The following is a 25,915-nucleotide window of genomic DNA, read 5'->3' as shown; positions in this document are numbered from 1 at the left end:
GTCAAAATAAAGCAAGTCACATAAATGTTTTGGTTTCCCAGTGCATATAAAAGTTAGGTTTGCACTATACCGTAGTCTATTTTGTACTAGCATTATGTCTGAAAGTATACAGACCTTAATTTAAAAATATTTTATTGCTAAAAAATGCTAAAGATCACCTGATCTTTTGGTGAGTCCTAATCTTTTTGCTTGTGGACAGCCTTGTCTCGATGTTGATGGTCTTGACTGATCAGGGTAGTAGTTGATGACAGTTCTGCTAACTGTGGTGATTTGTTAAAATTAGACAACAATGAAGTTTGCTACATCAATTGACTCTGACTTTCATGAAAGATTTCTCTGTGGCATGTAATGCTGCTTGATAATATTTTACCTGCAGTGGAACTTCTTTCAAAATTGGAGTCAGTCCTCTCAAACACTGGTGCTGCTTTATCAACTAGATTGTGGTAATATTCTTTACTTTCATTTCAAAAATGCTCACGTTCAACCTTCAGCAGGAGTAGATTCCATCTCAAGAAACCACTTTCTTTGCTCATCTATAAAAAACAATTCCTCATCTGTTCAAGTTTGATGATGAGATTGCAGCAATTTAGTCACATCTTCATGCTCCACTTCTGATTCTAATTCTCTTTCCATAGTCAACACATCTGCAGTTACTTCTTCCACTTGAAGTCTTGAACCCCTCAAAGTCATCTATGAGGGTTGGAATCAACTAAGTCCTGTTAATGCTGGTAATCCGACCTCCTCCTATGAACTACGAATGTTCTTAATGGCATCTAGAATGCTGAAGGCTTTCAATTTACTTTACCCAGATCCATTAGAGGAATCACTGTCTATGGCAGCTATAGTCTTACAAAATGAATTTGTGAAATAACAAGACTAGAAAGTCGAAATTACTCCTTCATCCGTGGGCTGAAGAAAGGATGCTGTGTTAGTAGGCATTAAAAACATTAATCTCTGTTTCTATGTCCATCAGAGCTCTTGGGTGACCAGGTGCATTGTCAATGAGCACTAATTTTTTTTATTTTAATTTCCAGGATACATGTGCAGGACATGCACATTTGTTGCATAGATAAACGTGTGCCATTGTGGTTTGCTGCACCTATCAACCCATCACCTAGGTATTAAGCCCCACATGCATTAGCTATTTATCCTGATGCTCTCCCTGCCCCCTCATCCCCCCAACAGGCCCCATGTGTGTTGCCCCCCCTCCCTGTGTCCATGTGTTTTCATTGTTCAGCTCCCATTTATAAGTGAGAACATGTGGTGTTTGGTTTTCTGTTTCTGTGTTAGTTTGCTGAGAATAATGGCTTCCAGTTCCATCCATGTCCCTGCAAAACACATGACTCATTTCTTTTTATGGCTGCATAGTACTCCATGTTGTATATTTGCCACATTTTCTTTATCCAGTCTATCACTGATGGGCATTTGGGTTGATTTCACATCTTTGCTATTGTGAATAGTAATGCGCACTAATATTTTGAAAGGAATCTTTTTTTCTGAGCAGTAGTCTCAACAATGGGCTCAAAATACTATGTGTAAACAGATGTGCTATCATCCAAGCTTTGTTTTTCTATTTCTAGAGCACAGGCAGAGGAGATTTAGCATAATTCCTAAGGGCCCTAGGATGTTTAGAATAGTAAATGACCATTCGCTTCAACTTCAAAGTCACCACATGTATTAGTCCCTAACAAGAGAGTCAGCCTGTCCTTGGAAGCTTTGAAGCCAGGCATTGACTTCTCTCTAGCTATGAAAGTCCTAGAGGTGATATTCTTCCAAGAGAAGGCTGTTTTGTCTACCTTGTTCAGTGTAGTGACCTTCATCAATGGACTTAGCTAGATCTTCTGGATAATCTGCTGCAGCTTCTCCATCAGCACTTGCTGCTTCACCTCGTACTTCTAATATTATGGGGATGGCTTCTTTCCTTAAAATTCATACCAATCTCTGTTAGCTTGAAATTTTTCTTCTGCAGCTTCCTCCCTTCTCTCAGCCTTCAGAGAATTAAAGACAGTTAGGCTCTTGCTCTGGTATTGGGGGAACCCACCCCCAACATTTCAACGTAGGTCCTTTCTATTTTCCCTAACTGTTGGCTGGTCTGAGAAATAAAGAGAAAGAGTACAAAGAGAGGAATTTTACATCTGGGCCTCTGGGAGTGACATCACATATCAGTAGATCCATGATATCCCCTGAGCTGCAAAACCAGCAAGTTTTTATTAGGGATTTCAAAAGGGGAGGGGGTGTACGAACAGGGAATAGATCACAAAGATCACATACTTCAAATGGCAAAAAAGGAAAACAAAGTTCACATGCTTCTGAGGCCAATAAAGATCACAAGGCAAGGGCAAAATTAGAATTACTGATGAGGGTCTATGTTCGGCTGTGCACGTATTGTCTTGATAAACATCTTAAACAACAGAAAACAGGGTTCAAGAGCAGAGAACTGTTCTGACCTCAAATTCACCAGGGTGGGATTTTTTCCCTATCCTAATAAGCCTGAGGGTACTACAGGAGACCAGGGCGTGTTTCAGTCCTTGTCTCAACCGCATAAGACAGTTACTCCTAGAGCAGCTGTTTATAGACCTCCCCCCAGGAATGCATTCCCTCCCTAGGGTATTAAGTATTAATATCCCTTGCTGTGAAAAGAATTCAATGATATCTCTCCTACTTGCACATCCATTTATAGGCTCTCTGTAAGAAGAAAAATATGGCTCTGTTCTGCCCAAGCCCTCAGGCAGTCAGACTTTTGGTTGTCTTCCCTTGTTCCCTAAAACTGCTGTTATTCTGTTCGTTTTCAAGGTGCACTGATTTCATATTGTTCAAACGCCCATGTTTTACAATCAGATTTCATATTGTTCAAACATACATGTTCAACAAGCTATTTGTACAATAGTTGTCCTTAGGTGACGTACATTCTCAGCTTACACAGATAACAGGATTAAGAGATTAAAGTAAATACAGGCATAAGAAATTATAAGAGTATTATTTCGGAACTGATAATTGTCCATGAAGTCTTCACAATTTATGTTCAGAGATTGCAGTAAAGACAGGCAGGCGTAAGAAATTATAAAAGTATTAATTTTGGGAACTGATAAATGTCCATGAAATCTTCACAATTTATGTTCCTCTGCTGTGGCTCCAGCCGGTCCCTCCATTCTGGGTCCCTGACTTCCTGCAACTCTCCGGGTTAAGCTTTGGCTTAAGAGAATGTTGTGGTTGGCTTGATCTTCTATGCAGACCACTCAAACTTTCTCCGTATCAGCAATAGGCTGTTTCACTTTTTTTTTTTTTAATCATTCATATGTTCACTGGAGTAGCACTTTTAATTTCTTTCAAGAAATTTTCTTTTGCATTTATAACTTAGCTAACAGGTACAAGATACCACGTTTCCAGCCTATCTCAGCTTTTGTTTGACATGCCCTTCTCACTAAGCTTAATCATTTCTAGTTTTAATTGAAAGTGAGAGATGTTGTGATAATTCCTTTCACTTGAACACTTAGAGGCCATCGTAGGGCTATTAACTGGTCTAATTTCAATATTGTGTGTCTCAGGGAATAGGGAGTCCCAAGCAGAGACAGAGAGATATGGGGAACTGTTGACTAGAGAATCAGTCAGAACACACATAATATTGATCAATTACTTTCTCTGTCTCATATGGGCACGGTTCATGGAACCCCAAAACAATTACAATAGTAACATCAAAGATCACCGATCACAGATCAACATAACAGATACAGTAACAATAAAAATGTTGAAGATATTTTGAGAATTAGCAAAATGTGATACAGAGACAAAGTGAGCACATGTTGTTGGGAAAATGGCACCAATAGATTGCTCAACATAGGGTTGTCACAAACTTTCAATTCTTAAAACACCACATCTGTGAAGCACAATAAGACAAAGCATGGCTGTATTACACTATCAGTTGAAAGGCAAATGTGGTAGCACCAATGGGAAATTATTAGCTAATAATCACAGTGTGTTAAAGAGAAGCAAGGCAATGTGAAGAATGCATCAGTATAGGAGAAAAATCATCTTTAAATCTCTCATCAATTTCCACTGGGTGTTTTGCTGAAAGCAATTGTAAATTTGAGATACGTACTGATTTCAGCAGCCTTCTCAGTGGTTGTGGGCTGAACCCATTAATCAATCAGCTAAAAGCTGATTGTAACTTTTACTTTATATTTAAAATTGAGCTTTCCAAACAGCAGTGGATATCAGAGGCCAGGAGCCCAGAAGCTTTTCTGTGTTGGGGTTTTGCCTTTCATTTTTCAATCTCCAAGTCCCTGTGACTTTGGTGGGGCCACACCCACTGGGCCACCCTGCATCTGTTCCCTTCTAATCCCTTGACGTTTGCAGAGAAAGTAGTTTACATTGCCACTTCTTCAACACTCCTTGTGGTTTGCTGTGTCAACAGAGTATTTCTGATGCTGCATTTGGTTAACTGACCAATTTGTTCCTCCATCTTTTTATGCCATTCCCTTGAGACAAACCACACTGATAGAAGTGGTGTTTGTTCTCTCAGGTGTTTGCATGTGCATGTACATGTGCCGTATTTCTCATGAAGATACCACAAAATGTGTTTAAGCAATTAATGCTTCTTTGGCAATAAAAAACCATGTTTGGATGAGAGAATTTTAAAACCGGAAGGGATCAAGAAATTATCTAACCCAAAATCAGCCTGATGAGAAAACTTAGGTCCAGAGAAGGGAAGTAACTTGTTCTGAGTCAATAAAAACTAAGAAGGTATCCTTTGACTGGCCAAAGTTGCTATCTTCATTTCCCTCTGAATTTCCTCCCGCCTCCCTTCTCCTCCTCAGTCTTCACTGCGGATTCATCTTCTCTAAGCATTAGTGCTTCCACAGTTCCATCTCCCAGCCTTCTCCCATCCTGGCGTGATCATCAAGCAGCCTTCTTCATGCTAATGACTTCCATGATCTCATCTACATGGATGAATCTCAGATATTCCAGTTAAAGCCTCTTTCACCTTCTCCAGACCTCTACTACCAATGACATATTGGAGGTCTCCTTCTGAGCCACCTCACTCCTCAATGTGCCCAGCGTACCCATCCTAATGGGTTCCTCCTCCCATAGTTCCTACCTCAGCAAATTACTCCACTATTCTAGCCATTGTCCCAAAGCAAAGATAATTATTGAATCGCCTTCTGCACACACACACACACACACACACATACACACACATGCACACATGCACCAGTCCATTAGCTACCAGTGTTCCTCCCGCATCCCTCCAGAGTCCACCTTCTCATCTCAGCTCCACTATCACTTCTTGGACTCTGGCTCTTCTCTCCTCTAACACATCTTGATGAGAGACATTCCTCTGTCTCCAGAGGGTTCCAGTTGTATGCCACATTCCTCCTCCAGCAGCCATAACAGTCAACTGAATCCTAAGACCCAGTTAGCCCCATAGAATAATTCATCAAAAGTAATGAAGCTGGTCTGAGAATTCTCCATAGTACCAGCTTCAGAGAACAGAAGCTTCAGGAGGAGAAAATGGCCCAATGCCACCATACCACTGAGCTGACTCTTCAGAGCTGTGACTTCGGCTGATTACAGCCCTTTTCTGTGAGAGCTAATTCCCCCATTTCTCATGTTGCTTGATTGTAAATCATGATATCAGCCCATAATCCACGAGTATGTTTTTTATTAACAGTATAACCCTTTAAATCTATACAAAATTCTGGAAATGTCACTGTAGTTACAACTCTCAAGTTTTAATGTTTGGTATTTGTATTATTGTAAACTTTTTTGCCTCCCATATTTAAATCGTTTTGCTGGGGCCTAATAATTCAAGTGTCTAGTTTGTTGAGTTTTGGCTAATGCACATCGTCATACAGCCCAATCACACTCCAAATACTGACCATTTCCTCCACCCAGACGTGTTCCTCATTTGCTGTCACTGTCGTCCCTCCTCCCCATCCCCCCATTCCCACTGCCACTCCTGTTTTAGGCAAGCTCTGATGAACTGTTGATCACTACAGTTTTGGCTTTTCTACAATTTTCTATCAATGGAATCATACAGTACATGCAGCTTAGTGTGACGCTTGTGAGACTTCTCCATGTTGGGTGCATCAGTAGCTCATTCGTTTTTACAGCTGAGTGTTTCTCCATGTTAAGACTATACTGTATTTTATCTACTCAATCTCCAGTTGACAGCCATTTGGGTTGTTTCCAGTTTTGACTACAATAAATAATGCTGGTGTGAATACATCCAAGTCTTAGTATGAATGTACGCATTCTCACGTGTAAAAGCCTAGAATCGGAATTACTGAATAACAAGGTAAGTATACATTTAACTATAAAATGAACTGCAAAACTGTTTTCCAAAGTGGTGCCACCACTTTCCCACAAGCAATGCGTGAGTTATGGTTGCTTCACATTCTTTCTCACACTTGGGATTGTACATTTTGTGTTTTATTTTTAAAGTTTTAGCTATTCTAGGGAGTACCTAGTGGTTCCAATATTCATTTTCCTGAAAACTAGTAATATTGACCAACTTCTCACATTATTGGTCATTTACATAACTTACTTTGTGAAATGTCTCTTGAAATCCTCTGCTAATATTTTTTAAAAGCTTGCATCTTATTTTTGAGTTGTGAGTGTGTTTTTTAAATATATGTTCTTGATAATAGTCATTCTTCAGATATGTGTTTGGTAAGTATTTACTCTGAGAGTTGCCTTTTCATTTTCTTACTTTAAAGAAAAAATTTAAATTTCAGTAAAGTCTACTTCATCTTTTTATTTATTTTATGGTTCATTTGGCAGAAGCTGGGGGCTCAATTTAAGAAACTGTCTACTCAAGGTCATGAGAATTGTCTTCTCTTTCCTTCTGAAAAATTTATGGATCTTATATGTCAACTACGATACATTTTGAGTTAAGAGTTGTGAATTATGTGAGACGTAGTCTAAGTAAGTTTTGCTTTTGTCCCCCCTTTTTTAATAATTCACATATTCGACAGCTTTAGACCAAGTCTTCGAAAAGAATTTGCTTTCACCATTGGAGCCTGCTTTCACCTTGGAGCCCTTGTCAAAAATCAATTGAACATATATGTGTGGGTCTATTTCCAACTCTATTTTGTTATGTTGGAACATGTTCATGTAGGCAGAAAATCCTTTAGCCAATATCACACTGTCTTGGTTGCTGTAGCTTTATAATAAGCCTTGAAATCAAAAGGTATATAATTTCCAACTTTTTCTTTTTAAAATATTTTTGGCTTTTCTAGGTCCTTTGATTTCGTATAAATTTTGGTGCCCCTCCCTTGACAATTGCTACAAAAACTTGCTGACTCCGGGGAAAATTATTACCTTAGCTGTCACGTCTTACAATATATACAATAATCTATTTCTCCATTTATTTAAGTCTTTGATTTCTCTCAAAAAATTTTTGTAGTTTTCAGTGAACAAGATGTATACTTTTCACTCGTCTTTTCTTAAGTTTATTCAAAGGAATTTTATTTGTACTTTTGTAAACAGAGTTGCTTTGACAACTGAGTTGTTCCTCATTTCAACATCCAATAGGTGTTCTCCTTACTGATATATAGAAAATCAATGGTACTTTTAACCTCAACCTTGTTTTTCGTACCTCGCTAAAGTCACTTCTTATCTTTAGCTTTCTTTCTGTGGATTTCCTTGGATTTTCTGCCTGCATTAACATGTTAACTACAAAAAAAGTTAATTTTGCTCATTTCTGATCTGTATTCCCTTAGCTTTGTTTTCTGACCTTACAGAAATTCCCATGCAGTGTTGAAAGGGGATTCTGGCTTGTCCATAATCTCAAGAACATTGTATTCAGTCTTTTACCATTAAGTGTGATATTGGTTGTAGATTTTTCATATCTGTCTCTTATCAGGTTGAGGAAGTTATCTTTTATTTCTAGTTTGCTAAGAGTTTTACTGTTTGAGTCAAATTCTACGAAATGCTTTTTTGACTCCAATTGAGAAAAATCCTATTTATTCTCCCTAATTCTGTTAATATGAAATATTATGATTTGTCAATATGTTAATATGAAATATATTGATTTATTTGCCAACTATTAAACAATCTTGCATTCCTGAGATGCAACCCAGTTGTTTATAACTTATTACGTTTTGTATATTGTATCATTTTCTTTGAAAATATGTTGTTAAGGATTTTTGTGTTTATGTTCGTGGGGGACATTTCTCTGTCTTTTCTATTCTCTTTTATTTCTTTGGCTTTGGTGTGAGGATAACACTGGCCTTGTAAGATGAGTTGAAAAGGGTTATTTTGCCTCAATTTTATGCAACAGCTTTTATGGCTTTAGTGTTTTTTTTTCTCCTAAAATATTTGATAGAATTAACCAATGAAGCCAGCTGAGTCTGGACATTTCTATTTGTGAATATTTTAAATTATGAATTCAATATGTTTCATTGATATGGGACAGTTCAGTTGTCTGTTTCTTCCTAAGTCAGTTTTGGTAAGTGTGGTTTCTTTAAAAATACACTATTTCATTTAAGTTGTCATGAGATTTTCTTATTTTTCTTTCACTATCTATAGAAACTGGAAGGATGTCCACTCTTTTACTCCTGATATTGGAATTCCCTTTGGTTTAATATGCTTTCTTTTATTTACTTTCTTAGATGGAAATTTAGATAATTATTTTATGCTTTTCTTTTTTATAGCAATAAATATTCCTTAAAGTGATAAATGAACCCTCTAATACTATCTTAGCTACATCTCATAACTTTTGATATGTTGTGCTTTCATTGTTATTGAATTCAAAATATTTTCTAGTTTCCCTTTTGATTTCTTCTTTGGCCAGTGAATTTTTTGTATTTTTAGTGAAGACAGGGTTTCACTGTGTTAGCCAGGATGGTCTCGACCTCTGGACCTCGTGATCTGCCTGCCTCGGCCTCCCAAAGTGCTGGGATTACGGGCATGAGCCACCACACCCAGTCTCAGTATATAGTTTATCTTGATGAATATTCATGTGCACCGGAAAAGAATAAGTATTTTTTCGTTGTTGGGTGGAGGATTCCATCCATGTTATTTAGATCAACTGGTTTGGTAGTGTTGTTCAAGTCTCTGTCTTTATTGATTGTCTATTTTCATCAATTACAAAGAAAGGAGTATTGAAATTTCCCACTATAATTGGTCCTTTTTCCATTTCTTCGTTTAGTTTTGACAGTTTTGTTTAATATATTTTGGACTCCGTTATGACACACATATGTTTATCAGTGTTATCTCTTTCTGCTAAATTAAATATCATAGTAAAAATCTCTCTGTAGCAAAACTCCTTACCATATATTTTTAATACTAATATAGATAATTTTTCTTTGTTTTACTTACCGTTTTCATAATATATGTTTTTCACTCTTTTTACTTTCAACCTATTTGCCTCTTCGTATTATTCAAAGTACATTTATTATAAATAGCATATAGTTGGATATGTTTGCTCTTTGTCCTGTCTGATAATCTGGCTTTATTTGAAGGTGACATATGGAATATAACTAAGAGGTAATACTATTTTCTAATCCTGAACTAGTCTCATGGACACTAAGGCGATATTCCATTATGCAAATATTAATTTCCTTTCCCTCAGTAATCATTTACTTTCTTTCCACTTATTATTACATTTACCTATGCCCTCCTCAATATAGAACTATTAGGCACAACAAAAGGATTAGCCCATAAAGCTAGTAGCAATATAAATCAAACCTATACTTTCCTTTTCATTCATCCCCAGTGACTCTGGGAACAATTGGATAAACATAAGCATATAGGATTATCTCATCTGCTAGGTAGACAGGAGCCTAAAGATCTTCAGATGAGGAAGGAAAGTTGACAATTATCATGCCCTTCGGAACTTAGGCAATTATATTCAAAGGCATTGCCATTTTGTCTCGTTTAGCAATAGAAATTCTAGAAGCAATCTGGGACCCATTTTATGAGGTCAAGTGAAGAAAAGGGAAATTTTTGAGGAGGGGTTTCAAGATAACTCCATAGAGACATCTCATACTCACCTGATCCACAAAGAAGAACTTAAATATTGAGTAGGTAATCACACTTCAAATAGATGATCCAAGAGAGAACACTGGAATTCAAAAGAGAAGTGACAGGAAACACCTAAATAAAGGAGAGGGATCAGGAGCCTACTCGGCCAGGATTGACTGGGAGCCTGGAGAGACTCCTCAAAGCAGGAAAAGGAAAAGAGATGCTCAGTGTTCCCATCGGGGACTCCTGCAATCCTAGCCATGGTGGAGTTCCTCAACCCTCATGGCCAGAAAACTGACAGAGTGAGTTTTCTAAAGACTATGCAATGACATTGCCCCAGAGAGAGAGAGAACACTGGGTTTCACACCCCCAAACCCTAAGCAGCTACAGTACAGTGTCATTCTTCTGCATATGGATATCAAATTTTCCTAGCACCATTTATTAAAGAGAGTGTGAATGAAGCTGAACCTCCATCTCTGACCATGTGTAAAAATCAACTCAAGACGAATTAAAGACTTAAATATAAGACCTGAAACTATAAAACTACTAGGTGAAAACGCTTCAATATATTGGTCTAGGCACATTTTTTATAGCTAAGATTTTGAAAGGACAGACAGCAAAAACAAAAATAGACAAATGAAACCATATTAAATAAAAACCTTCCACACAGCAAAAGCAACAATCAATAGAGTGAAGAGACAATCTGTAGAATGGGAGAAAATATTTGCAACCTGTTCATATGAGAAGAAACTCATATCTAGAATATACAAAGAACTCAAACAACTCAACAATAAAATAATAATAATAGTAAACCCATTAAACAGTAGGCAAAAGACATGAATAGACATTTCTCAAAAGAAGATATACAAATGGCTAACAAGTATTTTTTTTAAAATGCTCAACATCATTAATCATCAGGGAAATGCAAATCAAAATCACAAAGAGATATCATATCACTCCTGTTAGAATGGCTATGATAAGACAAAAAACAACAGATGCTGGCATAGATGCAGAGAAAAAGGAACACATATACCATTGGTGATAATGTAAATTAGTGTAGCCACTATGAGAAACATGATAGGGATTTCTGAAAAAACTAAAAATAGAACTATCATATGATCCAGCAATCCCACCACTGGGTATTTATCCAAAGGAAAAGAAATCAGTTTATTAGAGATACCTGCGCTTGCATGTTTACTGCAGCACTATTCACACTAGCAAGATATGGACTCAACTTAAGTGCCCATCAAAGGATGAATGCATAAAGAAAATGTGGTGTATATTGTGAACCCCATATATCTGAAGCAGTTCTCAATCTAGGAAATTTATTGTGTCAAAGCTAAGGATGCCCACCCATGACACAGCCTCAGGAGGTCCTCATGACATGTGCCCAAGGTGGTCCAAGCACAGCTTGGTTTCATTCATTTTAGGGAGACATGGGACATCAATCAATATGTGTAAGATGAACATTGGTTTAGTCCGGAAAAGTGGGACAACTCAAAGAGGGGAGGAGGCTTCCAGGTCATAGGTAGGTAAGAGACAAATGATTGCATTCTTTTGAGTTTCTGATTAGCCTTTCCAAAGGAGGCAATCATATAGGCATTTATCCCAGTGGGCAGAGTGATGACTTTGAATAGAATGGGAGGCAGGTTTGCCCTAAGCAGTTCCCAGCTTGACTTTTCCCTTTAGCTTAGTGATTTTGGAGCCCCAGGATTTATTTTCCTTTCGTAATATATACACAATGGAATACCATTCGGTCACAAAAAGGAATGAAACCATGTCATTTGCAGCAACATGGATGTAACTGGAGGTCATTATGTTAAGTGAAATAACAAGACACAAAAAAACACACATCACATGTTTTTACTCATATGTGGGAGCTAAAAAAGTTGATCTCACAGAGGTAGAGAGCGGAATGATAGATACCAGAAACCAGGGAGGGTGTAGGGTGGAAGATGGGGATGAAGAGAGGTTTGTTGATGGATTCAAATGTACAGTCAGATAGGAAGAATCAGTTCTAATGTTCGATAGCAGAGTAGGGTAAATATAGTTAGCAACAACGCATTGTATATTTCAAAGTAGGTGGAAGACTTGAACTGTCTACAACAGTTAAATGGTTAAGTACTTAAGGTGATGATGGATACCCCAAGTGCCCTGACTTGAGTAATACACATTCTATGTGTATAGCAAATACTGACATGTATCCCATAAATAAGTGAAATATTATGTATCCATAAAAAATAAGGAGTAAAAATGATTACATAACTGACAATATCTTCTCCCTTCCCTCTTCTTTCATTTCCAATATATCTTTCAATTGGTCCAATGATCTGTCTTAATGTCACACATGTGAAGTTGTGACACGTATTCGTTTATTCATACAAACCATTCCTTTAATCCTTCATTTCAACACATTTCCCCAATTTAGTAAGCAGGTGTTTTGATTGTCTGTGCTAGTTTTCTAATAATACACCGTTCTGTGGATGGTATAATATATACATCTACTGTATGTGGCACTTTAGCCTATTGTTGCATTGTATCCTCAGTGAAACAGGGTCCTTGATATGAAGATACCTCGGTAGAGGATCTAAATTGAAATAAAATTTATTTTTCTAATCATCTGATGATATTCAAAGCATTTGCTCCCATTACCAAATCCAACTCCAAAATAAGTGTTCAGCACATTCAAAACCCATCCCTGTCCTTCTGGGGCCACAGGCAAAGGCCAGTGTAGTCCACCGCCTAACTGTATCCTCTCAGTACATAAAATCCTTTAGTCTATAGTTAACTTATAGGAAAAAATAATAAAAGTCTCATATTGAGCCTGAGAGGTAGTCAGAGAGAGCTGCCTTTCTTAACTTGCTTGAATGTCCCCATGACCACTAACCTTGTGTACATAATAGACCACCTCCAGGGAGGACTAGAACATTCTTTTACTGCCTCCAATGCCCTTCCAAATGTGAAAGAAAGTTTTACTGTTGAGTATCAACATGACACACTTTGATTTTTTCTTTTTATATCTGTATTATTTACGGCTGTGCAACAAATTATCCCCCAAAACAATGTAAGATAATAGTACTTATTATCTCACATAATATCTGAGGAGAAGAAATTCAGTAGCAACCTAGTTGGGTGGTTGTGCCTTAGAAGCTTTCATGGAGTGGTGGTCAAGCTGTCTGTTACGGCTGCAGTCCTGAAGGCTTGAGTGTGGTGGCTGGTGGATCTGCTTTTAATCCCACTTGAATGGCTGTTGTTTCTCACCATGCTGGCCTTTAAATAAGGCTGGAAATCACACTGCAGCTGGCTTTTTCTGGAATGACTGATACAAGGGAGACCAAATGAGTAAGTTATCTCTACCAGTCACATAGACCATCCTTAATATGACAAGCGAGGGAACCACACAAGATTGTAAATACCGCGAGGTAGGAATTATTTGGGGCCACGTTGGAAGCTGGCTTACAAAGCCTATAATGTTCATAACATTGTACCCCTTACTATGATTTCTCTTTATTTCTAGTCATCTAAGACCCATATTCCAGACCATATCATCAATTTATTGGCTGTGGCCCAAGAGTCAATATCAATCCATACCTCATTTTTGTTAATATCACTTAGTTTTGTTAATATATTTATGAACGCCACTCTGAATTCTGTCCATTGAGTGAATGAATCTTTCCCTTCAATAATTGTCTAGCCATGAGCAGGCTGCAATGCAGCCAACTTTGAGACCAGTGTGGGCCCTCCACATCTGAGCTACATTGTGTAAGCTGTGCTACTTTTGGGGATCCTGCAATATTAATCTTATGGGGATACTCATTCAGATGTGGAGTTAAATAAGTCATCAGGGAGATGCATGTGGGGCTCCTAGACAGCGCTGCCACTTGCTTGTGTTTGCAATGGGTTCCTTCAGTGGATTCCCCTGTGACACATTCTTGAATACACCATTTCTTTTTGATGCAGTTCCTTTGTGCAGTTAGCTCCCAATTGGAATATTCATCTGATATAACCCATTATGTGCAGAGTATTCCAGGTTTCAAAATAATTTGTGTCATTCAGTAATAGATACAGTTTCTATCAGGGATCAATAAAAGGCTAACAGTGGTCATTCAAAAAGAGTTTACCTGGCAGCCATCTCAAGCAGTTTTCTAATTTAAAATATTGAGTGGTCATCACTGGTTGGCAATCAAGGGCTTCTGTCAAAGGTCCTGTCAGCATGGGTATTTGTTGTGGACACTTTTTTTTTTTTTTGAGGCAGAGTCTCGCTATGTCCCACAGGCCAGAGTGTAGTGGCGCAATCTCAGCTCATTGTAAGCTTCGCCTCCTGTTTTTCACTCCATTCTTCTGCTTCAGCCTCCCGAGTAGCTGGGACTACAGGTGCCCGCCACCAAGCCCAGCTAATTTTTTGTATTTTTAGCAGAGATGGGGTTTCACCGTGTTAGCCAGGATGGTCTCGATCTCCTGACCTCGTGATCCGCCCGCCTTGGCCTCCCGAAGTGCTGGGATTACAGGCGTGAGCCACCGTGCCCGGCCCTGTGGACACTTTTAATATCATTTCATTGAATTGTTTTTAGAGGTTGCTTTGGGGATTAAAACATACATCTTTAATTTATCACAATCTATTTAAAGCTAATTTTTAATTACTTTTGACGAAATATAGAAACTTTTCAATAGAAATTCATACAAATTGAGGGGAAAAATATATACTCACATATTTGCCATTTCGAATGCTTTTACTTCCTCGTTCAGGCTTGAGTTACTATCAGGTGTTATTTTTCTTCATTCTGAAGGACTTTCTTTAGTATACTTTAAGGTACAAATCAGCCAGTAGTAATTTTTTTTTTTTTTTTTTTTTTTTTGAGACAGAGTCTTGCTCTGTTGCCAGGCTGGAGTGTAGTGGCAGCTAGCAGTGAAATTTTTTGTTGTTGTTCATCTGAAAATGGCTTAATTTAATACTTCAATTTTGAAAGATAGTTTTGAAGGATATAGAATTATTGGTTGCAGTTTTATTTTTCTTTCAGTCTCTTGTGACATTCCAACATCTCCTGTCTTCCATTGTTTCTGTTGAAATATTGTCCACCAATCTTATCACTGTTTATCTGTGTGTACTAAGTTATTTTCTGGCTGCTTTCATGACTTTTTCTTCATTTTTACTTTTTTGGAAATTTGATTATGATGTGTAGTCTAGTTTCTTTGCATTCACCTTCTTCAAGATTGATCTCTTGGATCTGTTTAGTTAAAGGTATTCACCAAGTTTAGGAATTTCAGCCATTTTTTTCCCATTAGGATGCCTTTTATTTCTTTTTCTTGTCTGCTTGTTCTGGACAGGACTTCCAGTATTATGCTGAGTAGGAGTGGTGGGAGTGGGCATTCTTGTCTTGTTCTAGTTCTTAGAAGGAATGCTTCCAGTTTTTGTCCATTCAGTATGATGTGGCTGTGGGTTTGTCATAGATGGCTCTTGTTATTTTGATATGTATTTCTCAAATGTCTGGTTTCTTGACCTTTTTTTTTTTATCATGAAGGAATGTTGGATTTTATCAAAAGCTTTTTCTATGTATATTGAGATGATCATATGGGTTTTGTTTTTAATTTTGTTTATGTGGTGAATCAAATTTATTGATTTGAATATGTTGAACTGACCTTGCATCTCAGGAATGAAGCCTATTTGGTGATGGAGAATTAATATTTTGATATGCTGCTAGATTTGGTTTGCTAGTATCTTGTTGACGATTTTTACATCTGTGTTCATCAGGAATATTGGCCTGTAGTTTTCTTTTTTGTTGTTGTTGTGTCTTTGCCAGGGTTTAGTATAAGGGTGATGCTGGCTTCATAGAATAAGTTAGGGAGGTGTCCTACTTCTAAGTTTTTTGGAATAGTTTCAGTAGGATTGGTACCAGCTCTTCTTTGTACATCTGGTAGAATTTGGCCATGAATCCATCTGATATGGGGCTTTTGGGGGGTTAGTAGATTTTATAACTGATTCAATTTTGAAACTCTCTATTGGTCTGTTTAGTGTTTCAATTTCTTACTGATTAAGCCTTGGGAAATTGTATGTTTCCATGGATTTGTTCATTTCCTCCAGATTTTCTAGTGTGTTTGCATAGAGGTGCCCATGATAGTCTCTGAGGATATTTTGTGTTTCTGTGAGATTAGGTGTAATGTCACCCTTTCCATTTCTGATGATTCATTTCATTTCTGATTTTCTTTGTAAATATAGGGTAGTCTATCAATCTTGTTTATCATTTCAAAGAACCAACTTTTGGTTTTGTCGATCCTTTGTTTGCATTTTTAGGTATCAATTTTACTCAGTTCTGCTCTGATTTTAGTTATTTCTTTTCTTCTGCTACCTGTGGAGTTACTTTGTTCTTGGTTTTTTAGTTACTCTAAGTGTGATGAAAGATTGATAATTTGAAATCTTTTCAACTTTTTGAATTTTGGGTTTAGCATTTTGACCATGCTACGTGGAGATGTGGTGTGGTTAGTTTGTTTGCTTTTTCACTTACCAAGTTTGGAGTTCTATGTGTTTCCTGAGGTATGAGGTAATGAAGGGTTACACAACTTGGTAAGTTGGGGGCTATTATTTCTTCAGTTAATTTTATTCTCCATTATCTCCCTCTTTGCCTGTGGGAAGTTCAATTATACATGTCAGAATATTCCATATTATCTGAAAGTGCCCCACAACTCACTGAGTCTGTGTTTTTAAATCTTTTTTTCTCTTCAAATTAGATGATTTCTGTTGATAATTCTTCAAACTGAATTTTTTTGCCTTCTCTAATTTCCTGTTAAGTCCAATTCATCTCATTTTCAATTTAAATCACTTTTTTCATTTTATTTTCATTTGACTTTTTGCGTATTTTCCATTTCTTTACCAGGATACCATACCTATTCACTTGCTGTGACTATCTTTTGCTGTAAGTTCACATTGATTTTACAATTTGTATTTTAAATTTTTGGCTTTAAAACCTTTTTGCTTTAATTTTTTTTATCTATTAATTCTAATATCGGCGAGGTTTTATAGTCTGTTCCTAGTGACTGCTTTTCCTCTTGATTCTGTCATCTTTTACCTAATTTTTCCCATGTGTAGTAATTTTAAGTTGTATACTGGTCATTGTGGTTGACACTATAGAGATTCTTGACTTTGTTATTCTATTCTGAAGAGTGTTTACTTTTGTTCTTGAATGCAGTTTAATCACTTACTTATCACCTTGCACATGTGGAGGCTACATTTTTGTTATCATACCAAATGTCCAGGTTTTCTTTTCATCTTAGAACTCATCTTTATTGTTAGGACATAACAGTTTTTCCTAAGTTATGGTCTCTCTTGGATTTCAGTGGAAAGGCCAAGTTCTTTTAACTTGACAAGATTCAAACATCAAACTCTGCCTCCCCTGTGATGGGAAGCAGTTAAAATTCTGCTTAGATTTTTCAGCCTTAATGTTTTTGCTTTCTTCCAACCTCCTGGTATTCTCTTGCACAGCTCATGGGCAAGCCAAATATACGTGGGTAGTAGATATTTGATTTGTGTGCTCTTTCCTCTGTATCTCCCTCCTTTCAGGATTTTTTTCCTCCATTTCCAGTCTCTCTGACAGCTCTGAACTCCATATTTTCACATATTATCCAAATGAAACAGTACTGTTTTTTCTGCTTGAATTCTAGCTATCACCACAATGTGTGCACTAGGGATGGTTTTTAGGAGAAAAATGGTGTGAATGTAGCTCTCAGTGAATTTTTTTTCTTTCCAGGGTCAAATTTCCTCCAGGTTCAATCAGTTTCCTCCTGATTTTGCTTATTCTTCAGTGACTTCTAATAGTTGCGCTTTAAAAAGTATTTCATTCAGAGTTTATAATTGTTATATTCAAGAGGATTAGTCTGATCAAAGATATTTCTGGATTTGGCTGTTTTGAGTATTTCTGGATCTGGTTCCATAAACTATGCTTAAATATTAATTGGGCTTATGGGTTTATGGTTTACTAAATCAAGCAGGCAATATGTATTCAAACCACAAACTACATGAAGATAGGCCTGTGGTTACAAATTCTCAGGTATGACTCTTCATTTGCACCCAGAACTCAGGCTGAGAGAGACAAATTCATTTGTCATCTGACTGTGCAAAAGTAACATTTTCTATTCGCTCTTTCGCTGATGGTATTTCAAAAGTCCAAGTTCCACATAAGATCTCCAGCTCAGCAATCAGCCTTGTGTCACAGGACATACCTGAACTCCTGTCCCTGCGAGGCCATTTAAGCCCATTCTTTTTGGTTCTTGATACAGTAGCTCCTGCTATGGCAACTAGAGAGACAGTTTACCGTGTTTATTTTCCAGTTTCCTCTTGGTTTATTTCCAGTACAAACTATTTACTTAATATACCATTTTGATGTCTAATAGGACCTTCAAACATTATATACCAAAAATAGAGGTCCTGAATTTTTCTATCAATTCTATTTCCTCCAAACTTCTAATCCCAGTAAGTAACATTATTATTCACCTCCTTTCCCAAGTCCTTTCAATAGTCCTCCAAAACGCATCTTAAATCAGCCCACTTAACTCTCCACTAACATCATTCTAACATCAGACCTTAGCATCTTTTGCTTGGTTTGTTGCAATGCCTCCAACTAGGCTCCTTATTCTATCCTTCTCTGATGTATCCTCCACGAGCAGCCCAACTACACATTTTAAATAAGGACCATATTATGACACTTCCCTGCTTAAAGCAGTTTAATACTGTTACATTGTTTTTAGTGTAAAATTTCAAACCCTTACGTGGGTCATAAGATTCAGCATGACCAGAATCACATATGTCTCTTCAAACTCTGCTTGCATCACTCCTCCTATCTCTCGGTTCACACCGGCTGGCACCCCAGTCTTCAAACACTTCCTTTACCCACAACTTGGAGGAGTAGTTTTGCATGTGGGAGAGTGGAGGTAGCTTATGCCTAAGTTCTGATCACAGACGCAGTGATGGTACCATCCTCTGATGTGGTAACTGGGAACATGTGACCCCAGCCCACAAGATGAGAAAAACTGTGGCTTGGCGCTCACGCTGGGAGCTGGAGGCTGGAGTTGTTCCTATTTGGCCATCTTGGAACCGCCCCCCAACTCCGGTTTTTTTTTTTTTTTTTTTTGAGATGGAGTCTCGCTCTGTCACCCAGGCTGGAGTGCAGTGGCCGGATCTCAGCTCACTGCAAGCTCCGCCTCCCGGGTTCACGCCATTCTCCTGCCTCAGCCTCCTAAAGGTTGGAGAGACACAGAGATTTGCACTTGTGGTTACTGCTATTGTTGGAACCAATCAAAATGTTTTCCAGATTATTAACTTTTAGTAGTTGAAGATTTTTAAATGGAAAGATTGCTGGGCGAGACAACCTTGCTGTCTGATTAACGGTATGGATTTCTTCTTTATAATGTTCAGCTAGAGTAGGAATTGGCAAACATTTTCTCTAAAGCTCAACACTGTAAATATTTTAAGTTTTACAGGGTAGGTATTCTCTGTTGCAGCCACTCAACTCTAGTGTTTAGTGCAAAACTGACCATTGAAAATACGTAAGTAAATGGGTGTGGCTATGTACCAATAAACCTTATTCATGAACACGGAAGCTTGGATTTCATATAGCTCTCTTGTGTCATGAAATATTATTATTCTTTTGACATTTTTCCAATTATTCTAAAACAATAAAAACCATTCTTATCTTACAGACCATAGCAAACAGGTGCTGGGCCAGATCCGGACTCCCTGGGGCCACAGAGCTTCATTTGAACTAAGTAGAAACCTGCTCTGGTTAGGTCTTCTGTATGTCTTTGAGGCTGGGAGGTAGCCTGGAACAAGCTTACTTTTCTCCTGGGACTCTGAAACTTAACATATTCCAGGATAGTGATGCTGTTGGCAATCTGTGGTCCTAGTGCATCCCAGTGCATTTCAAAATGAGGCCCCAGTCTTTAATTCACACTGTAAAGCTCCCACCCCAAGCCAGAGCCCAGAAAGTTTTCTCTGGTTGTCCACTGCAACAGCCAGAGAAAGTTATGAATTAGCCAGAGGATGAGAGTGCCGCCTTCAGTCTACCGCCCATTGACATAATTTTAGTTGAGAGTGAGCAAGAAGACTTCTCTGGCCAGTGTTTTCAACAAGACCACAGGGAATGGGAAACCAGGGGCCTCCTATGTCCTGCCTCCCAAAACTATCTGGAGCTTAGGAAAATGTTGAAAGAAGCATTTTATAGCAAAAGAAACATACACTTGGGCGATGTATAGGGCTGGGTTTGAAAATACCAGAATTTCCTCTCATTGCGAACCCAGAGAAAATTGTGCCAGCTCTCTGAATTTTCATGTCCTCATGTCTGAGGTGAGTGTAGTGATGCCCACCCAGGCTTCAAGGGCCTTGGGCATAGTGCGAGCCTGGTTAATGACTTTCACTCAGTCCTGCAATACATATATTTATCAGGTGCCTTAATCTGCACAAAACACTGTTCTTAAAAACAAATTAGACATAGTCTTTGTTTTCATGGAGTTTACAGAGTAGCAGAGAAGACAAAATTAAGTGAATATTAAGAATAAAATAAGAAGTGCTGTGACGGAAGAAAAATAGGCAGCTCTGAGAACATGTGCCAGGAAGGCCAACGGCTCTAAGGAGCCAGGGAAGGTGCCCTAGAGATAACGCTTAAGCTGAAGCCTTCAGAAAGAAGAAGTAATTTAGTCATGGCCCAGTGAGATAAGGGACACATGTGAGATTGGGGGGGACTTTGAATGCTTAGCAAATACTCACATCTTACTGTGTTCTTAAGAGCTCCAGACCCGGATTATATTTTTTAAGAGAGGAAGAAAGGGTTGGTTGCAATACAAAACTAAAGCTAACCAGTCCTGGGCTCCTGGGGGATTACCTCTTCTTTCTTCTAAAGCAGAGCAAAATTAAATGTCCATCAATGATAAACTGGATTAAGAAAATGAGACACATATACACCATGGAATACTATGCAACCATAAAAAAGGATGAGTTCATGTCCTTTGTAGGGACATGGATAAGCTGGAAACCATCATTCTCAGCAAACTATCGCAAGGACAGAAAACCAAACACCGCATGTTCTCACTCATAGGTGGGAATTGAACAATGAGATCACTTGGACACACGGTGGGAACCATCCCACACTGGGACCTGTGGCGGGGAGCAGGGAGGCATAGCATTAGGATAAATACCTAATGTACATGATGAGTTAATGGGTGCAGCATACCAACATGGCACATGTGTACATACGTAACAAACTTGCATGTTGTGCACGTGTACCCTAGAACTTAATAATAAATAATAATAATAAAATGTAGGGGAAAAACAGCTTTGCTCTTTTCAATAACAGGGAGAGGGTTAACATTTAGCTCGACAAGGATTCATTTCCTTTAGGCTTCTAAAAAGTTTGCAATTCAGGAATATTGATCTCTCTAAAGTAGAATGTTGGCCTTTAGTAAGCAATAAAAGAAAAGCATAAACAATCTCTTCCCCGCCAAAGAATTTTGTTTTATTGTCTAAGCACCCCATGCCTCTGTGAAGGTTCCAGGCCGGCCGTTCATCAGTGCCTCCAGCAAGAATAGTGAAATACTTGGGGGGAAAAAAGAAGAAAACAACATGCCTTACTGATGAGGCATCGGAAATGTTTGATTTCCATTTTATGACTTCTAGTATTAATAATTCTAACTTTTCTAGACAAGTAAATGTGAAACATCAGAATACAATGCCTTTAGAAATAATTAATGTTAATATGTTCTAGATAATTTACATACTTACTCTTACTTCTGTCACCTCCTCCCTCAAAGACAAGCACATACGTGCCTTATTTGATCGTGTAGCCAGGGTCTCTTCCCTTAATCTCAATGTATTTGAGTAGCTTTCTAACATTTCTAATCACATTCATACTCAACCTTTAACCACCCCAGTTCACATTGTTTCTACATAATCTAGTGCTTCACCAATACTGACTTCTACAACCTTAAGGGATGATCCTGAACGATGACAAAATCATTTGAATGTTCCCGTCACAGGATATAGAAACATTTTTATAAAGAATGCCAGTTCCATTAAGGCCAGTCAATAAAATAAATAATAAACGAATGGAACATTCTCATGTAATCTGAAATCACTTGCTCTGATGTCGTGTTACATGTGTATTAGTTCTCATTGCTAAACTTGTGAAAAAACAAAATTTGAAGAGTGATTTTTTAAATGCACAAACGAGAATACATTAGAAAGAAACAGATCCGTGGCTATTTTTGTTTTACAAATACCAAAAAGTTTACAAGCCCATGTTTTAATCCCATTTTTCTCCCACACAAGAAGAACCCAGGAGTCAAGTGAGCTGGATGGGCGTCATTACTCAGTCTAGGTTTCAGATCCATGCTCTGTGATGAATGGGCGGTTTTCAGGTTATTTACAGTGCTGGAGAAAGAAAACTGAGCAGCAAAGGAGCAGTAGTTTTTCCTGGGACAAGTCCCCTGCCTCTAACATGCTGGGTAAACTTGCGCTAGCCACTAATATGTTTAGATCCCAGTTTTCTTTCCACTTCATGATGACCATAGTGAATGTAACTGAATTCCCTACGCGCTGTGAACATTAGTTGGTACAAAAGTTATTGTTTGTTTTGCCATTAAAAGTAATGGCATTCAAAGTAATGGCAAAACCAGCATTTACTTTTGCACCAAAGTAATAGCTTTTCCCAGAGCACCCTGACTGTGTGTTGCTAACTTTCTGCAGATAATTTTTGGTGGCACTTTCTTTTCTGTGTGTTTCGGTTTCTTTTTGTTGTTGGTTTTTGGGATTTTTTGTTTGTTTGTTTTTTGAGACAGGATCTCACTCTGTCTCCCAGGCTGGGGTGCAGTGGCACAATCATAACTGACTGTAGCCTTGACCTCCTGAGCTCAAGCGATCCTCTCACCTCAGCCTCCTAAGTAGCTGGGACTACAGGCGTGTGCCACCATGCCTGATTATTTTTTTGTTTGCTTAATTTTTGTACAGACAGGATCTCACTATGTTGCCCAGGCTGGTCTCAAACTCCTGAGCTCAAGCGGTCCACCTGCCTCAGCCTCCCGAAGTGTTAGGATTACAGGCGTGAGCCTCTGTGCTCAGCCTATGATCACTCTTGCTGTGCAGAAAAATGACACTTGCAACTCCACAGGCAGAAGAGTATAGTAACTACAGAGATCCCCTCTTATCTGCAGTTCCATTACCTACAGTTAACAGCGGACTGAAATCCGTGTAGTCAGCACAATAACGTATTTTGAGAGAGAGAGATCATATTCACATAACTTTACAGTATATTGTTATAATTGCTCTAGCTTATTATTGTTAACCTCTTACTGTGACTAATTTATGAATCAAACTTCATCACAGGTATGTATGCGTAGGGAAAAACGTAGTACATATGCGGTTCAGTACTAACCACAGTGTCAGTCATCCACTGGAGGTCCTGGAACGTATTCTCCAAGGATAAAGGAGGAACTACTGTATACCAATTCATTTGATACTCAAGTATATTGATAAAAGTTTTGGTGGCAGCAACAGTTGAAGTTATTGAATGAAATTAATATTTATAAATGTATGCCGATCTCAGTGATTATTGATCAAGAACTGAGAATATTTAAAGTGAAAATCAGAGATATAACAAGTATGTGAAAGTCAAAATGTTGCAGATATTCTCCTCACACTATAAAATCAAATACATGACAGATAGATTAAAGCAACAAATGTAAAACAAAATTAGAAAACCAGAAAGAATAGAGGCAAATATATTTTTATTACATAAACAGGAAATTTTAAAGATATAAAAAATTAGCAAAGAAAAAATAAAACTTTAACTAAAGATTAAAAATTTCTGAGCCTTTAATAATAATAGTTGAACATTTAAAACAAATAATTAAAAAATGTGTAAAAGACATAACAAACGATCAATATAAAAAAATATTTTATAAATCAATAAACATAACTAAAGCCTCAAAAGATATGTGGATTAAAGGGCAAAGGGAAATACAAGTGAATTACAAATATTTCAAAAATATTTATTTTTACCAGTTATATTTTAAAATGTAACCTGAATAACTAATTTAAAATATTAATAAAGTGCAAAGTTAGAAACAAGTGAAAATCCCTCCCATACAAGGCCTATTAGCTCCGTACTTCCTCCAGTATTTTCATAGCTGAAAACTTCAACATGATCTCAAATATCTTACTAATTTACCTAAGGTTGCCTCCTTATGTGTCTTCCAAAATTTAAATAAATGTCACACCACCCATAATCCATTTTGTATGAAAGACTTTTTCCGTTACTCTTGTCCTGCCTGCACCATGTAAGATTTCACTGACATTTGCAGGACACTTCACAAGTTAGGAAGCCTTCCTCCCAACCCAGTGCAATAGATACTATCACACCAATTTTATAGGTTGAGAAATAGCTTCTCATGGGTTAATTCATTTGCTCAGTTAGTAGGACGAATTTAAGTGAAAGTTATTTTGTGTAATGCTACCTCCTCTGTTTGTCATAACTTGCTGTTTTTCCATGTTTCCTCTGCTTCTTGATGATACCAGATGTTTTTTCTCCAAGTGGAATATGAGTAAAGCAAAACTGTACTTATCATCTTTAAAAATAAAATATAAAGATAACAAACACTAGGATCTGAAATTCATATAATTTGGGGAAGAAAAATCTAAAATTCTAATTGTAATCAATTTTCAGAACCTCATAGGTTGAAACACTGCTAAGTTTTATTATTTTTCTTTTACTAATTAAAATTGCTTAATTCAACACTATGAAGAGATAACGCTTGACAAATGGGTAAATTAATTAACTCTAAAAATAAAAACCAGAAACTTTCAAATGGAGAAACACTCATTTATGACTAGGAGTAAGGTGAATAAGAGACAAACAGCTCCAAAGTAAATTCTTCCCAGAGTTATACAAAATTTATATTAGAATCAATTCATTATTTATAATAATTAACTCTTTAAATTTAACTTTTAATTTTTAGATAATTCTAGACTTACATGTAGATCTAAGAAATAATACAGAGAGGACCCATGTACTCTTTATTCAGATTACCCAATGATAATTTCTTTCAAAATAATAGCGCACTGCCACAATCATGATATAGACAATGTGCACTCAAGATACAGAACAATTTCATCACCAAAGAATCTATTTTGATACCTTGTATAGTCACATCTACACTCCTCTGGGCCTCCCTCTCACCTCTGGCAACTTCATCTATTGTCTATTTCTACAATTTTATCATTTAATATTTCTTTATAAGTAGAGTTCTACGAGGTGCAATCTTTCGGATGAACGTTTTCTCCAGCATCATTCTCTAGAGATTCATCCAAGCTGTTGTGAATGTAAACAGTGCGTTCTTTCTTACTGCAAGTAGTATTCTATGGTACGGACACAGCACAGTTAGTTTAACCATTCACTGACTGAAAGAGATCTGGGTTGTTTCCAGTTTGGCATGATTATGAATAAAGCCACTATGAACATTCAGGTACAAGCTTTTGCGTGAACAGAAGTTTCATTTATCTGGCATAAATGGCTAAGAATACAATTGCTGTGTCACATGTTGGTTGCACGTTTCATTTTTTATTTCATTTGATAAACTATTTTCCAGTGTAACTGCACTGTTTTACATTACCATCAGCAATGTGTAAGTGTCCCAGTTTCTCCACATCCTCAACAGCATTTGTTACTTTAATGTGCATTAAACTAATGGCTAAAGATGTTGAATATCTTTCATAGGCTTATTTGCCAACTGTAAATCCTCTTTGGTAAGATTCCTACTCATGCCTTTGCATATTTTCTAAATGAGTTTTTTAATGGTTGAGTTTTGAAAAATTTTACATATCCTAGATATTAGTACTTTGATTGAAATGTAGTTTTCAAATATTTTCTCTCATTTTTGTTTGTTATCCTAACAGGGCCATTTGCAAAGTAAAAGT

The sequence above is a fragment of the Mandrillus leucophaeus genome, unplaced genomic scaffold, assembly GCF_000951045.1.
Source record: "Mandrillus leucophaeus isolate KB7577 unplaced genomic scaffold, Mleu.le_1.0 Scaffold257, whole genome shotgun sequence".
NCBI lineage: Eukaryota > Metazoa > Chordata > Mammalia > Primates > Cercopithecidae > Mandrillus > Mandrillus leucophaeus.
Note: the sequence above shows the minus strand (reverse complement) of the source record.